General features: G+C 41.5%; 1 long non-coding RNA gene across 2 annotated transcripts; it reads right to left on the bottom strand.

The window, feature by feature from the left end:
- LOC100546824 lies at positions 1-11,175 on the bottom strand. Of its 2 annotated transcripts, XR_795668.2 has the most exons (5): positions 10,949-11,175; positions 3,555-3,605; positions 2,372-2,447; positions 1,310-1,357; positions 1-479 (listed from the first exon to the last, which is right to left on the bottom strand). It is a non-coding gene; the product is annotated as an uncharacterized LOC100546824 (long non-coding RNA). The 2 variants fall into 2 exon arrangements; XR_002120895.1 differs by lacking the exon at positions 2,372-2,447.
- Between the last annotated feature and the right edge of the window lie 4,984 nt (positions 11,176-16,159).

Raw genomic sequence — 16,159 nt, 5'->3', positions numbered from 1 at the left:
GTTGTTTTTTTAAATAAAAGATATTTAAACCATTTCCACATGTTGATAAAACAAAACTGTTCCACCAAAAACCGTTTAGGACAAGCACAGACCACTCCTCTGAAAGTTTCATACACTGAAAACCAAACTGCTAAAGGGAGAAAAAAATAAAATAAAAGACCCTTGAGGATGGAGGCTTGGGATTGAGACGACAGAAGAGCAATTTCATACACAGGCATTGTTCTGCATTTCTGAAAACCTCAGAAGTAGTTGTTTACATGTAATACGGTTCTACATTTAACAGTGACTTTTTTAGTATTTTTTTTTTTTTAACAGGTTTGCATGCGCTCACAACAACAAAACCTTGAACAAAAAGAAAAGAGCATGAAAGTAATGGAGAGAGAACTGTGAGAAAAGCAGGCCATGAGCAGTACACCTCATTGATCTCAGTGGGACAGTCCTTGTAACATCACTTCCATTGAGAAGGCAGCAGTCTTCTTCTAAAGAAAAAGAAAAAAATCAGTTTTTTTGGGGGGCTCAATGTAGTATTGGTTTTAATCCTTTATAGCATATTTAATTTATAGAAATACTGCATAATTACAAGCAACCACCATTATCTCAGTGTGTGAAGTTACTGTTAAACAAAGTCGATCCATTAGCCTTTTCAGTCTGCTATCAGACTTCTTCCCAAAAACACATTTAGGCACAAATCTGAACTTCCACTTGCATTCAAAGCACTCAAGGAAGAGGGCTGCATCTACACACTGACAGCATCTCTTTCATCACAAAGTACGAGTGCTAATTACTGCTGGGAAGTTAATTTGGTTTCTCAGAAATCAAATTGCTTTAGAAATATTTGTTTTAAATACCTTTTTGAAAGATGTAATTGGCAACGTGAAGCAGTCATTTTAACGTTGTCTACATGAGAACATTATGGTTTCCCTATCAATTCCAAAATAAACATCTGCAATTAATCTTTGTAAAACATTTATATCCATTATTTCTAATTGGCGTGATGCTTTGGCTATATTTAGGGCTACAGAACAAGCTCTATCTGTGGCCACATACTGATATCTACGCTGGCTATATTCAAGCAGCATACTGCTTTTGGATATAGAAGAATACAATTTATAGCACTTAAACTGGTTGCAATGGGCCATGCAGAACTGCACAGTTACTCTTAAACCACAAAATGTCATTTTACAGTTTCAGAACCAAGACCTCTGTTTTCTCTTACCCAGAATCTTGAGTGGAGTTAAGTAAGCTTAAAAAGATCACTTCAACTACACCAAGAAGAGCAACTGAACAAGACTGCAAGCATTTCTATTACCTTCTGTGCAAGAAATATCCATTGCATCTTCTATTCCATGGGTTCAGTCTGTTAAGTAAATAATTAAGATAAAATGAGCAGTATTCCTTTAGACAAAAAGACAGCAGCAGCAGCACCAGTGCGCCATTCAGCTGTTTGGTCACATCACATTAATTTTATCTTTAGCGTGATATTAAAGCAGAATATTTCATCAGAATTAATTTCACCTCCAGTTTCAGCACCTATATTTTAAAGAAAACCTCCATTTCAAAAAGGTTGGCTTTGCTTTTTGCAAGAATCTTACTTTGGATCAATCTGCTGAGACTGAGGTAAATACTGCAGTCACAGTACGCTAATTGTGTAACTTCACCTCCTGATCTTTTGGAGATTCCCATTTTGCACCTTTCCTATTATATGGATTGCAAGATGACACTTGCTAGAAACACTGGACCGTGTCTTCTGACACAACACAAGGTAATTGGAAAATATAATTTAATCTAATGGATGCTGCAGGCAGATGAAGGATAATTTGTTTTGCCGGCAGACCATCATTACACCACACGCTAAGCTTTCAAAATAGCTCATCCCTGCATTTGCCAGAAATCCTTATCAGCAATATTTAATCTTTTTGTTCTGACACACCCCTAGGTTTGCAGCCAGATATGCTACAACTGTCTATTACACTGCAAACAATCTTGAAATAAACAAAATAATTGCATTTGAAAGCATTATGAAATAACTGCAGCACACTTCCTCAATACAGTTTGCTAACAATAACTCTTAAGCAGCACATACTGAAATAGTTTTCTTGCCATTAAGCTGCATAGACATATTGGCCAGCAGTTGAGAGTGAACAATGCTGTGAGCAACAGCACACTTAGCTGCGTGGTGCCAGATCCTTAATGGTGTTGTTCTATTAGCTGAGCACAACCAGCAAAGCGCGAGCGCTGACTGTTTGGAGGGTGAGAGCACACAAACATCCAGTAAGAGTGCAAAGCCCATATCAGAGATCACACACACAGGCTTATCAGAAAGATTTGGTGTTCACAGCAAAAAGCTATGTTCCAAAAACATGAGACAGACACTATAGCTATTTGACTTCACTGATCCATGTTCATTTTATCTTGCCACGAGACCTCCTTTCTACTGTCTTCTTTGGCTGGAACAGAAGAAACCAGTTTTCCTTTTTAATAAGCTGATTTTCATTTGACAGGACTGAAGAAGTCACAATGCGTTGTCTGTGCACGGTAGATTCTGTGTATTTCTGAACCTTTACACCCAACAGAAGTCATATTCAAAGAGTCTTTTCCCAACGTTTGGGAACCAAAGTCAAGAAAGCTTGCACCCACTGTAAATTACTTGAGTTAATACAGGCTGCTTACATTTACATTCTCAATAAGTTTCTGTACTGACTGTATCATCACTGATGGATATAGAAATATAAAGACATACAAGCACTGTAGATAATGTGCCTACTTTGGTCACGGTCACAAAAATCACGGTAACTCTAAAGGCTTTTGTTGAGGCTGATGAGAGGTGAGGTTCTCTCTCACTCTACAGTTGCAGGAAAATTTGGAGGCAGAGAGCCCCTACCATACCTTCTCTCCCAATTTAGCAAAAGCTATGCTCCTGGAGATGCAGGACAAGATGGAGGGGGAAAAAAAAAAAAAACAGAAAAACAAATATTTTTCTACTTAGCTTTACTTGAACACACCCTGAGACAGTAACAGGGATGAGCCACTTCCTGTTTTTTCTATCTAAGCACAACACAGAGAGCACTTTAAACAGCACTTGGACATTTAGTATCGATTAACAGCTTGCACAAATGATAATTTTGGTTTGTTTTGCCAGATACAGCAGCACATTTTTTTTTCTTTTAAAGCCTCATTATTTCTGCTATCTGTGCCGTATTTGCTTTAAACCTTTCAGTGCACGGCAACAAAAGGTGACATCCCTCTACAAATAACAACTTGGTCTACATCAGAAAACAGACAAAATGCCTCCAGCTTCATGGCAGCCTTCAGTCAGCTGAAGACTGCAGCCACCCCAGTACTACTAACATGAGAGTTAAACGTGCATTCAAAAAAAGCCTTAGGGCAGCTGAGTGAAAGACTGGCAGCAAGGGAGATGCAATCTCATGGAAAAGCTGTTCACAGTCCTTCTTTTAAAACCCAACAGCAAATCAAAAGCATGAAGTGTTTATAAGGCTGTTTTCACAGTGGCTCGCTGCTGTTCCCACAGAAAGGAAATTAACTGAGCACTGTACCTGTGGCACTTCTTTAAGAAAGTCAGGAAGCTGAAATTCACCTTTAAAGACCTGGGGGAATAAAAAACAAAACAATTTACTATTCAAGGCCAGCACTCACTGATGCTTGAAACTAAAAGGAAAGGAAAGGAGTAAAAGTAAAGGAAAGTAAAGGAAAAAAAGATTATTCTGGGTTATCACTACTCAGCAATGCTAAATCAGACTGCCTGGCAACTTTCGGTTCTTAAATATTTATGTTTTACAGTTTCAAAACTTGACAAGTGTCACTACAACAAACAGAATTATTGCTCTTCAACAAATGCAACTCCCACAAAGTCTGGGAAAGCTCATAACAACCTCATCTGAAATGGCCAACACTCAGCATCTCCTTTATCCCATTTCACACACACCCATCCCTTCATTTACATATCCAGGTCTGTTAGAAAGTCCCAGCCAGCAACTCCCACGTTCGTGGGTTCCTACAGCTGCAACCTCACCACCAGCCTTACTTTATGACAGTTTGTCATGACCACCAATTCCCCACCTTTTAGAGCGTAACATCACTGCTGAAACATTGCTCTGGAGAAGCAGCGAGCAGTAAATATTCTCAGACGTACCAAGAGACACACCAAAGAACTGTTCCCACTATCTGACCAATTAGGAAATAAATCGGTGATGGATTGTCTTCTCTCTTGAGGATGCCTCTTAAAAGCTGTTTGCTTCTGAGATCAAACTGGAACACATTCCAAAAGAAAAAAAAAAAAAAAAAAAAAAAAAGGAAGAAAAAAAAGGTTCTGGATTTGACAAAAATAAGTAGAATAGAATGGAAGAGTTTTACCACCGTCCTTCTTGCTGAACCAAAAAGACCGAATACCCCAACGTCAGCGGTTTTTGTGTGGCTGTAATCACAGACAACCAAAATCCACAAGCCTACTTAAAAATTCTACAAAGCCATACCATGGCAATGGAGCTGCTCCAACGCATCTCTCTGAGTTGAGATGCCTGGTTTGCAAGCTGCTTCAAAGGAAGACAACTCAGGAACTCCAGGCATGCTTATTAACAACATCCGCTTTCCCTGCCTTGCTCTGAACAGACGACCAGAGCCTGAAGGCCATTTTGTCAGTGCCCTGCTGTGGCCCACAGCTGCTGCGTCAGCTTTGAGTTTCCTGCCTGTAGGGCTGCTCACCCCAAAGCACATCTGCAGCATTAAATCTCATGCATGACTCATGAGCAGGGATGGAGGAGCTGGAAGCTCTCCTTGCTCTTTATCACTAGGCTAAACACATCCAAACATCCAGCCCCAACACTAGGGTAGGAATTATTATATAAGTACAACACAGAACGCTGCTCCTTCTGATATCTCAGAGAAATAGAAAGACTGACTCAGCGATGGGCAGAGCTTTCATTTACATTCAGTTTGGGGATACAGTCATTCCCATGGTAACCTTAATGAAAGCCACACCGGTCAAAAATTCAGCACGCGGCTTATGGAGCCTGGATACACAATAAAGAGTTATAAATGAAGAAGGGTATTTCATATCTTAGGCTTCTAAGCAGAGCATTAGGATGCATGCTATGTTCTGGAAGTGGACGTTACAAATCAACAAAACCATCACATAAAAATGCTACAGAACAACCTGGGCAAAGCTCACTGGGAAATGCAATCCGTTATCAGATTTGTGCCAGAGCTGGAGGGAGCAGACAGCCTTCACTTCAGGTCTATTGGAATCCACTGCAGCTGAGCATTTTTAACAACAGTAATACTGATGATGATGCTATATTGTGGTTTGTTCAAAAGAGAAGAGACCAAAACCACATTTTTCACTCTGGAGGACTGTTTCTCTTTTCCGCTCCTGCAAATATGATTTAATTCTAATATAAATACATATCTATATTTTTCCTCTGCTCGAAAAGCCTTACCACTGTAATGCCTCTTTACTCCTAATAAACATCAATAGAAGGCAGTCAAAGGTATCGACAGCATCACTAAGAAAAATAATGACAATAATATCACAGCCAGGAAAAGTAAGATTTCAGAGGCATTTGATTATACTGACATAAAACATCCCCATTGCACATCATACCCATGACAAGCCTGAGAAGCTGCTGCTAGATTAGGCTTAAGACAACTGTATGCAATTCTCATTCAAAAGCAACATTATCTAGAATTCTGGTTTTGTCAGGATTGAGACTGCATACAAACTAGTTTAAAGTAGTTCCAAAAATGGCGAGTGGTCCCTTCTGAATGAATAACCAGGGATCAACCGCAATCCTGAGATTCGTAGAACAATGACTCCATTTGCAGCCAAAGAAATTAAGAGGTTTCAGATTCAAAATTCTTTTCAGGCCAGTTTTTAACTCTAAAACACGTTATTTGGAGTGTGGCAGCACAGAGGCTGAAGCAGGATATTGGAATGGTTTCCATTCCAAGCAAGAATTCAGTAATATAGAGTTGTGTTTACTATTTCTAAGGGAATTATTTTGCAAGCCCAAGTGGATTTCCAAAGGGGAGGGGAGAATAATCTGAAGTCCAAGTCAGACTGCTGTTCACTGTTTGCATTATTCAAACCTACTTAAAAAGAAAAATCCCCAAACGTTCTTATAGCTGAACTAAATGCATTTTTTGTTCTCAAAAAGAGATCAGAAAAAAGCAACACATGCAGTTATCTGAGAACACCCTCAGAAATACACAAGGAAAGCCAAGAGAACAGAAGAGGGAACTCTGAGAAGTGCAACCTACAAAGCAACAAAGATTTCAGACAGGCCACTGCATGTCTACCAAGAGGCAGTTTGCAGCCCGACTTCATCTCATGCCTTGTTTGTTAATAGCTTTATGCCTTAATAAGCACACAAAGCAAAACTTAAAGCATAACTTCAGAGAACAGCTGTGCAGTTGGGAATCTCCAGGCTGGAAGCAATACTCACTAAACGTGCTATTAAGCAAAGAGAAAGAGAATGAGAAAGAGAATGCCCCATCCTTGGACGTGGCTCTGGGCAGCCTGATCTGCTGGTTGGTGACCCTGCACATAGCAGGGGGTTGAAACAAGATGAGCACGGTGGTCCTTCTCAACCCAGGCCATTCTGTGATTCTATGAGGAACTATGTTCTATTGGTAGTCCTACAACCAACAAAAACAAAAACAAAAAAACCCACAACCAACAAAAACAACAAAAACAAACTATTTTTTATTTTAAATATCAGACAATACTCAAAAAGCCCACTGCCCTTATGCTTACCTTAAGCCAACCAGCATAAATGGAGATGGATGGGTTTTTTTCTCCCTAGGCCACTTGAGCAGCCTCTCATTACTGCATAGCTCTACAATTACACACATTTGACAGCACAAGTAATTACGCAGCAGCACAGACTCACTTCACACCCTTTATCACAGACTGCATCTGGGGTTTTAAAGACAGAATCAAAGTCCTGAAATCGTGTCTCTCCTGGACGTTTCAACACTTAACAGCAAGAGGCATTTCCTCACTATTTAATATGGGCATGAAACAGGAGTTTATAGAAATCTGTTTTCCTGTAGATGTGAACTGCAGAAAATACCATCAACAGAACATAAAACAGAGACAGATAACAGCTTTCAGATGCGAAAAAGCAACGTATATTTAACAGCCATGATGAAAACCATAACTTCTTCCACAGTTCTGTACATTTCCGTCCCTCGATCTCTGCAGGGCAAGCATCACAGCCTCATGAAATAAACGACTGGAATATGTATTCCTAGTGCTCAAACTCACTCAGAGGGAAGCGCGTGCCAAAGAAAATCTGATGTAAGCCATTGCAGATGTGAAAGGAGAACGCTTGGCCAACCACAACATAACAACGCGCCAGCTTCTGCAGGGCAGCATCAGAGCTGTGCAGCTCCAAGCTGTCCTCCCACCTCTGGTGTGTTCTGTGAGCAGTGTCATAAGCTTCCACACACACTCATGTTGATAAGGACGGATCAGACTCTGCCTACGTGGAGTGACTCTACTGTAATATTTCAGCATACAGTGACTGAGCTTCCAGTTCAGGCAGTTTGTTTCTGTTTTCTGCTTCACTTAGATACAAACGCTCATTTTAGCAACAAGATGCTTGTTTCTTTTATGCTCAGGGTGTAGAATTTGTTAAACTCTATGGGAAAAAAAGTGGTTTGTACCTATAAGGAATGGAGCCTTGCAATTACTGTAACAAAATTAACAGACCAGCAACAGCACAGTGTTACTCAGAGCTCCACCTCTGCCCTCTGCTCCATCTCTGAGATAAGGAGTGTCACACAGTCAGCTAACAAAAAGCAAACAAGAAGTTAATGGCTTTGTTCGTGAGAACATCAGAGAGATCTGTTAGATTTGTACTCCACAAGCACAGACACTCACAAAGACACCATATTCCGTAACACCACACTGCACACTGTACATTGGAGACCATCAGGCAAAGAGATGGAGTTGCTTCAGGCCCTCTTACTTCCTAGAACAATACCAGAACTAACATGGTAGAGTATGAACACCAGTAACATCTTCATGGCTTCGTGCTGTTACAGGAGCATGGAAAACCAATCCCAGCCCTTGGTGTCCCAGATCAGTAACATCAAAGTGAAAAACCCAAGATAGCAGAAATCATTACCTTCCCTGCATTACCTGCAAGCACACAAAAATTCTTCTACAAGCACTATCCCTTAGATGGTGAGAATCATCATTTCACTCCCAGACTGAAGGGAAAAAAATATTTAAACCTGCACATACGTAAGTGACCAGAAGGGGGACAGAAGGAGAGGAAAATTAAAAGCAACAGGATTTAACTGCTTGGAAAGCTGAGGGGAAACTAACAGCATCACGCCAGCCGTTCCCTTCCATTTTCCCCAGTAACAGCCCTGTCGTGCTTTGGGCAAACTTCACACTGTTGGTTCAGCCACCACCATCAGCAGCTCTGAAATTAAGGACATTTTCAATATTGAGCATTCATCTCATCTGCAGCCTTTCCAAGGAGTGACAAATTTTGCTCAGTTATACCACAGCTGATATGACATAGCATAAATGCAGAAATGCATGTAGCATTTAATCACAGCATCACAGAACAAAGACATCTTGCAGCTTGATTTTGTAGAAGATAATTTAAAAAGATTCCAAATGGACAACACACTCCTAGACCTGTCCTAGGAGTACAGTCACAGAACTCTGAGCTGTCTGCATTCAAGAGATTTGCTGGCTGTGAGTTTGTTTGGCATCCTGGCTGGTTTTTGTATTTTTCATCCCATTTATCTGTATGTTTTTGTATGTACAGTATTAAAATCATCATAGAATGGCTTGGGTTGGAAGGGACCTGAAACAAAAGCTCTTTTTAACAATGAGAGAAATGTTGCTTCTTTATCACACCTAATAGCAATGATCTGGATGACCCAGTGCTGTTCCATCTCTGTTTAGGTGGAGCCACAATCTCCCTGCCAGTAATTTCAGTGGTGCTGGGCTTCCACCCTGCTGTTGCAACTTCCACAGTCAAATTAACATTACATACCCCAAAAAACTGAACAACTCCTTCCCCATCTCCAAAAACAAAACCACCAGTCCTTCCCCATACTCCTGCTTTCTGTTTGCCAGAATGAAGCAACTTCTTCCATCCCAAGTGCTAGCTCATGCCACCGTGACCTGATTCCAAAACAACAACGTGAGCAGAGAGGAGCAGAAGTCAGATAACTCAGCGTTAGCCCAGATCAGTCACACGAAGGGTTACCATTCTAACACAGCACTGTTCAGTTTTAAGAGTCTAAACTTCTTTAAAATCTGTTTTCAATGAATAAAGTTCAAGTTCTGTACTCGGTTTAAAGTTCTCAGAGACCACAAAATACAAATATAACAGAGCTGCTTCCAAAAAAGTGAGGCAATAAACAGTTGCTTGCAAGATTTATATATATTATTATGACTGAAAAATAGCTGGAAATATTTCATTTGGACAGCTTCACCTCCAGCAACCCATACACTACAAAGCTCTGAAAAGCTATCCCAGGTGAAGAAATTTTAAGATAGCAAGATCAAAATTAAGAAGTGACTTACAAATACCAACACCTTCTTCTTTAAGCTGAAGTGTCAAGAAATAAATGAGCATAACATTCCAGAAGAAGTGGACATTCCCAGGGCAGCCTAAGCTACCTGTGATGGGCACACGAGGACACACCAGAGCTCCCTTCCAGCCTTTCTCAAACACCTTTAACTTGTTTTGAAACATGCTCCCCATCCCCAAACATAAAAAGAAGTTGTGGGGAAACAAAAGAAAACACAGCATTTCCCAGAGATGAGTCAGATCCCGCTGATCACCAAGCAGGATATTAGTTATTTCCATTAGGGCCAGCATTTTGGCAGTTTTCTGTGCAAGATGCCTGATGGCCAGGAAGCTTGACAGTGTAAAAATATTTAAATTGTATCAATAAGAGATAATCAACTTTATATTGTTGAACTACAGGGTAAATTTTCATCCAAGTCACTGTTTTTCAGTATGCATTCATAGGCACGTGAAGATTTTGTGTTCCATCCTGAGCTAACAGCTATTAAATAGTCAACCTACCATCATCTAATGCATTGCTAACTGTTCTATAAGGGTTTTTCAGAGAGGGCTCCTAAAAAGAGGATGCAAAATGTTTGAAGATTACACAAAACACTCTTTTCTTCTCAGCAAAGCGTACCAACCAGTTTTTAAATATCAGACTAGTGGTGAAAGACAGTCCTTTCACATTGTTTAATTCAATTTTTCCAGTGCTGACTTTGCTGCAGCAGCAAAAGTCACCTTCTTTTAATACAGTATACATTCTCCAAAGGACAGAATTGAAAAGTTAATTATTCTTATTCCAAACAATAGTAATGAGCTTTTCAATGGATACCTCCAGGGGTAAACAGTTGTATAGCTGAACTATTCAAATTCCAGCTACATTAAATTCAGGCTAAAATCCTTGTGTTTAGGTTAATCAGCACCAGACTTTCCACCATCTTTTGTTTGTTCTACAAAGGAACAGCAAAGAATTGGAGCATTTGATATTCTGGTCATCCTGGGCTATTTTCCATCAGTCACTTTGCAAATTCGGTCATGTATTTGGAGGACAATTTTTTGAAAGAGCATATCCCAAACCTTAAGTATAAAAACTTCAGCTCATCAATCAAGTTCAATAATGGGGCAAGACAGCTAGCTTTTTTCCAGGACTATCCAGACAGTTCTCAAGAGGTTCAGTTACACACAGCAAAGAACACAACACAAGCCTGTTGGCTGGGAGAAAGGAAGAGTGAAATGGAAGATGAACAAGGGCTGGACTTCCAGTCCTATGGAATTCTGCCCTTCACAGCAAGGAGAGCATTAGAAGGTATTGGAAATGGACTGGAGGAATCTTTTACTCCAGAGCTCACCTCCATTTGATCAACAAATCAAACACAAGAATGCCTTACCCTTCTGGTATTTTCCACAACTTTTTGATCTGGTTTCCCATAGTTTGGTGGGTTGGCATACGGATCATAGCCCAGTTTTGCTAGCATGGGTGCAATCACTGGCATGTCCTGCAGAACATCAGCAGGGATCTTCCCGACCCACTTTGACAGCGCTTCCACATTGACTGGCTTGATGACTTGATCTGTAGATCTTTCAACTCTGCAGAGGGAGAAGGAAAGGTTATATTTTGCACTCCAGCCAAGACTTGCTTCTTCACTGGCAGTAAGACCTTAATGATTTTTTTTCCCCCCCTTCCTTCTCTTTCTTAAGATTTTCTGTTTCTATGGGGCTGGTGGGAAGTTTTACTATACAAGGCTAAAATAAGAATGATTAACACAACATCCACACATGCCTTCTGACTTAGGCTTTCACAGAGAATGTGCTGAAGCAAGTCCTTACCAAGTGAGAAGCACACACACACCTACACACAAAGCTGTTTTCCCACTGAACTACCCCCACATTTGCTGTTTCGTTGTCTTACTCGCTCTTGAAAGTTGTATTCTAAATTAAAACCCATGTGTCATTTATTCTTCCCCTCATATTGTGACTAAACTCTTTATTTTCTTTAATGGGACACACATAACATTTCCAGAAGCACTTCTGAATATCACACCATCTTCAAATGACACTCAAATGAAAGATGCTTCATGAAAAGACCAGTGGAACTGACAGAGATAAAGGCTGTCATCATATTTTGTACAATTGCTTTAACTGACTGATGGTCACACAGTTCTTAAAGGAAGCAGGTGAATGATCCTAACTGTCACAGGTACTGTATGCATAAAATAGTTTGTTGCTCATTTAAATTTGCCATCCAAGTTTCATCTTTCATTCTTGCACCCCACTTATTGTTGTGTGGAGCTCTTTTGGTTTTTGTTTCGTTTTTTTAACGGAAGAAATCTGGCACTGCTTTGCTTTCCCATGTTCCTTGCTTCTTTTAGATTAGAAGATGCCAAATCTCCTTCCTGCACTCCTCTCTAAAAGCAAAAGGCCAAAAGCACTCAGAGCACACACAGCAATCTGAGGCTCTCAGGCTTTGCTCTGAACTCAGAGCACACAAGGACTGGGGATGTCAAGGCTCATCTTTCTTTTAAGGCAGGTTAAGATCAGATCTGTGTATACAGAATGCCCAGAGGAACACTGACATCTGCATTACAAGTAATGCTGTGAGGTGTGCCTTACAAGAATTCAGTTCTACCACACAGAAAACAAAATTAAAAGCAGTGTACAAAGGATAACAGCACTACCTCATCTGCATGAGACAAAGCATGAGAATACAAAGATTCAAATTAACACTCCGGCAGTTAATTCTTCAGTTACACAGCAGAATGTGAGAAAGCATTCTGAGAAAAACACTCCTTAAATCTTCCCAACAGTTTGTGAGACAAGAAGCCTGAAGTCAGGCTGTTCCTTCTAAGCCGAGCCCAAAATCTCTTCACCAAAGCTGTGAGTTTGGCCATCTTCAGTAGCAGCACAGAACGGCTTTGGTTGGAAGGGACCTTAAAGATCATCGAGCTCTGACTGCAGCTCAGGCTGACTGCCCCTACACGGCCTGGGCCACCTCCATGGATGGGCACCCACAACCTCTGGACAAAGTAAGGACGATGCTGCGATAAGCAGGAATGGGTTTGGCCAACAGCTCACTGGAACCCCAAAGCGTAAGTGCTATGCAGCAACTCAGTCCCAAATGAGTACACATATGGATATCCTGTCCTGAAGCAAAAGCACACTGTCCCCCACTGACATTTCAATCCTTGGTAACAATAAGCTCAACACAAAGCAGTTCCCAGTGGTGACAGACAGACAGGCGGCTGCAGAGCTGCTCCTCGGAGCTCACCCAGAAATACAGCACTGCACGTCCAGTCCTCTGCTGAAATCCTTCACTGTCCTGTCACTTCAGATGGGAAGAAATACAACAGTTACTGGGGAAGACCTTTCAGACCAAAGAACATCAGAGGACTATGGAGGGAAAAGAGAGAGAGGGGGCAGGAGAGAGAAAGAAAAGCATCACAACAAAGCAAAACAAGAAAATACAGCAAGCCTTGGCAAATCTGATTGTGTATGCATGCGGCAAACACTGCCTGCTCAGGTTCCATGCACAACTGCAGGAACAGGCTGGGCTCTGAGAGCAGCTGGTAACCCCAACCACTTCCACCACAGTCCTCCATTAAAATGGAAAAAAGGTATTCACTAAAAATATATTCTGAAGTAATTTTGCCTAGACAGCTATTTTCACAATAAGCCCAATAAAAATGCTATTAGAGAGTTGACAGCTCTTTGCATCAGTGGTCACCACAGCTGTTTTCAGTTAGCAGGCAAATGCCAGAGCTATATTAACAATGCTCATTATAGCATGCAGCCCAGCCATAACATTCCTCCAACAGAACAGCCACGCTGGCAATTACTTCAAACAACAGGTTCTGCACTACTGCTCATTCCGTGGTGCACATCCTTAAAACCTTGCAGCACTCTTCAAGTAAGAAGCAAAAGGAGAGAGGAATAGTAAGTAAAATAGAAAAGCAGTGAGAGTAGGACTGGGTCAGCAGTAATCCGAGATTGCTGAGTAAAATACACAGAACAGCCAACAGTTTCCTTAAATCAAGCAGCTGGGGGGGAAGACATGAAGTCAGATTCTTAAGTACGAACTGTCCAGTGCCTCGCATTGCTATTGAAAGACTATTGCATAAGAGCTGCTGAGTTTGGAGGAAGAGAAAACGAAGACAGTTCACTTCCAGAAGAGTTGTGCAAGTCGCCTGGTGGCTGGCTTAGCTTGGGAAGAGAAGTAACGTGCTTTAAGGCCATGCCCAGCTGCTAATAAAGCACCTCACACTGACCCAGAGCCCCATTCCAACACTTATCACAATATGGATATGCACTGCTTATCACAATATGGATAGTAGCATCACTGCAAGATCTTACTGAGGCACTGCGATCCCTTTCCTGAAGCATCTGCAAGCAATCCAAGGCAACAAGCACTTGACAAATTTCCAAAACCCTGCAGCAGTCCTAACACCTCCAGCCATCCCACGAGGGGCCTTTCTGCCCCATCCAACACCTTGCAGGACGTGGGGAAACAGTTCAACCCAGCTCTTCCTTCCCCTGCTGTGGTACGAGGCTAGCACTACTAAAGCAACGTCACACTCAGACACAGATCGCTTGGTCCTTGAGAAATGCTTCTCCTGCCAGTAAAACTGTAATGTGATTTGAGTGATCTGATTTGAACGCATCGTTACAGAACAGCTTGAAGTACATGGCAGAGGGCTCCGTGAGAAGAGAAAGTTGCATGGAACAGACAGCTCTGTTCTGAATTTCCTCAGATTATCTCCGAGGGCATCTTCAGCACTGCCCTTTGAGAAGGCAGGTGGGAGAAAGCTATGGGCAGAACATGGAGCCAGGCCTGGAGTCGCTGCTTCAGCTGAAAGAAGGTGATATTCACACACTGCAGCATGGAGCAGTCCCAGATAAACCCCACAGGAAACTCCATGCTGCAAGGGAACAACGCAGAACTGAACCTGAGCCTGGAACTCAACACCTGAGGCCAGAAGGAATTTGGCTGCAGCTGAGAACGTGCCAAATGCAACCTGATAGAGGGAAAACGCTGCGAGGTGTATTTTGTTCAGCTGTCAAAATCTGATAAGCTGTGGCACAGCCCTGGAAGCTCACAGTAAATTGTGTGGGAAGGATCCTTCTGTAAAGCAGCTCCTGGGCAGTGAGGAGATGGGGATGTCAATGGGATACAACTGCTGCAAGGAAACTAGACTGGGGAACCTCGTGCTCCCCTTACCCAACTTCAATTAGCATCATTTAATGACATGAAACAGACGTGCAAGTTACAGAATTTCATAGGCACTGTTTGTTCTACAGCCCTCTAAAGTCTGAGTCACTAAAATCATTATCAAATTATAAAGGTCTCTTGCAACTGGAAACCAAATCTCACCATGTATTTCAAGGGTATTTGATTAGATAGAAACACCACAGACATAACATTAACATCCCCTCCTTCCCCATTGCCAAAACCTCCTGAAATAACAAATTATTTCCATGTATCACCTTGCAAGAAATAGCAAAACCATCCAATTCCATCATGAAACTCAACTGAGGGTCCCAAGGAAAAGAATACCTTGAGACAAATTGATGATTGGACTAGACGACCACAGAGGTCTTCTCTAGCCTTAACAATTCTACAGTTCCATTCAGTGGGCATGGTGGTGATGGGCTGATGGTTGGACTGGACACTCAGTGGTGTTTTCCAACCTTAATGATGCAATGATTCTATGATTCTAAGTACGAAATTTCAAAGTTTGAATTGGGAATATTCCCAAAGTCACGTTTTACTTTCAGCACTACGTTCTCCTAACTTTTAGGGACGTGAACAAATATTCTCAACTCCTCACATCCCATTCCACCAGATCCAGCAAGAAATACTACTTGAAACCGTGTGAACTCCGTAAGGCTACTGAGTTTTATAGTCTAGAGGCCCATTAATTTTTACAAACCCTGATCTGTGAGCTGTAAAGCAGCAATAATTTACTAGAAAAGGCCTTCTGCACGGCTATTTTTACAGGACACTTAACAGAACTTGGCAGCACCTATTTATGGCAGTAAAAGTCAGCCTGCTCCCCCCTCAGCCACCACTGTGAAGCAGTAACACAATACAGATAGCAGAAGAGTGCAGGCACAGATACAGCTTGCAGAGACATACAACAGCACAATGCTCCACGTTAACACCATCTGAAGGCTTCCATCTGCTAACAAACAAGACTGCAAAAAAAAAACCAACAAAAAAAACAACAACAGCAAACCACAATATGGTTGGGATGCCTTCTTGATAGCAGCTTCCAATTTTATCACTGCTTTCAATCATAACCCCTTACAATATATCAAAAACCCCACACAACAAGAGCAGACACTTCCCTGTATAAAGAAAAAACCCGCTTCCAACTTTTCTCTCGTTAGCTGAAATCCCAGCCTATGCTGCTGAGCAAGGTGCCTCTGCTACTCCGATGCACTTGGTCAGTGCTGAATAGTAAAAAGCAGAAGTCAGGGGATTTAACTGTGCATATCTTAGTGCTAGAAGATGGCTTTTTAATCAACACTTTAGAACTGTAAGTGACATGCGGTCTGTCAGATTGATCTGCAAGAGCAAAAAGAAAAAAAAGCCAAAAATGAAA

This window comes from Meleagris gallopavo, chromosome 21 (genome assembly GCF_000146605.3).
Source record: "Meleagris gallopavo isolate NT-WF06-2002-E0010 breed Aviagen turkey brand Nicholas breeding stock chromosome 21, Turkey_5.1, whole genome shotgun sequence".
Classification (NCBI taxonomy): Eukaryota; Metazoa; Chordata; class Aves; order Galliformes; family Phasianidae; genus Meleagris; species Meleagris gallopavo.
The sequence above is the reverse complement of the archived record's forward strand: the minus strand, read 5'-3'. Positions and strand labels throughout refer to the sequence as shown.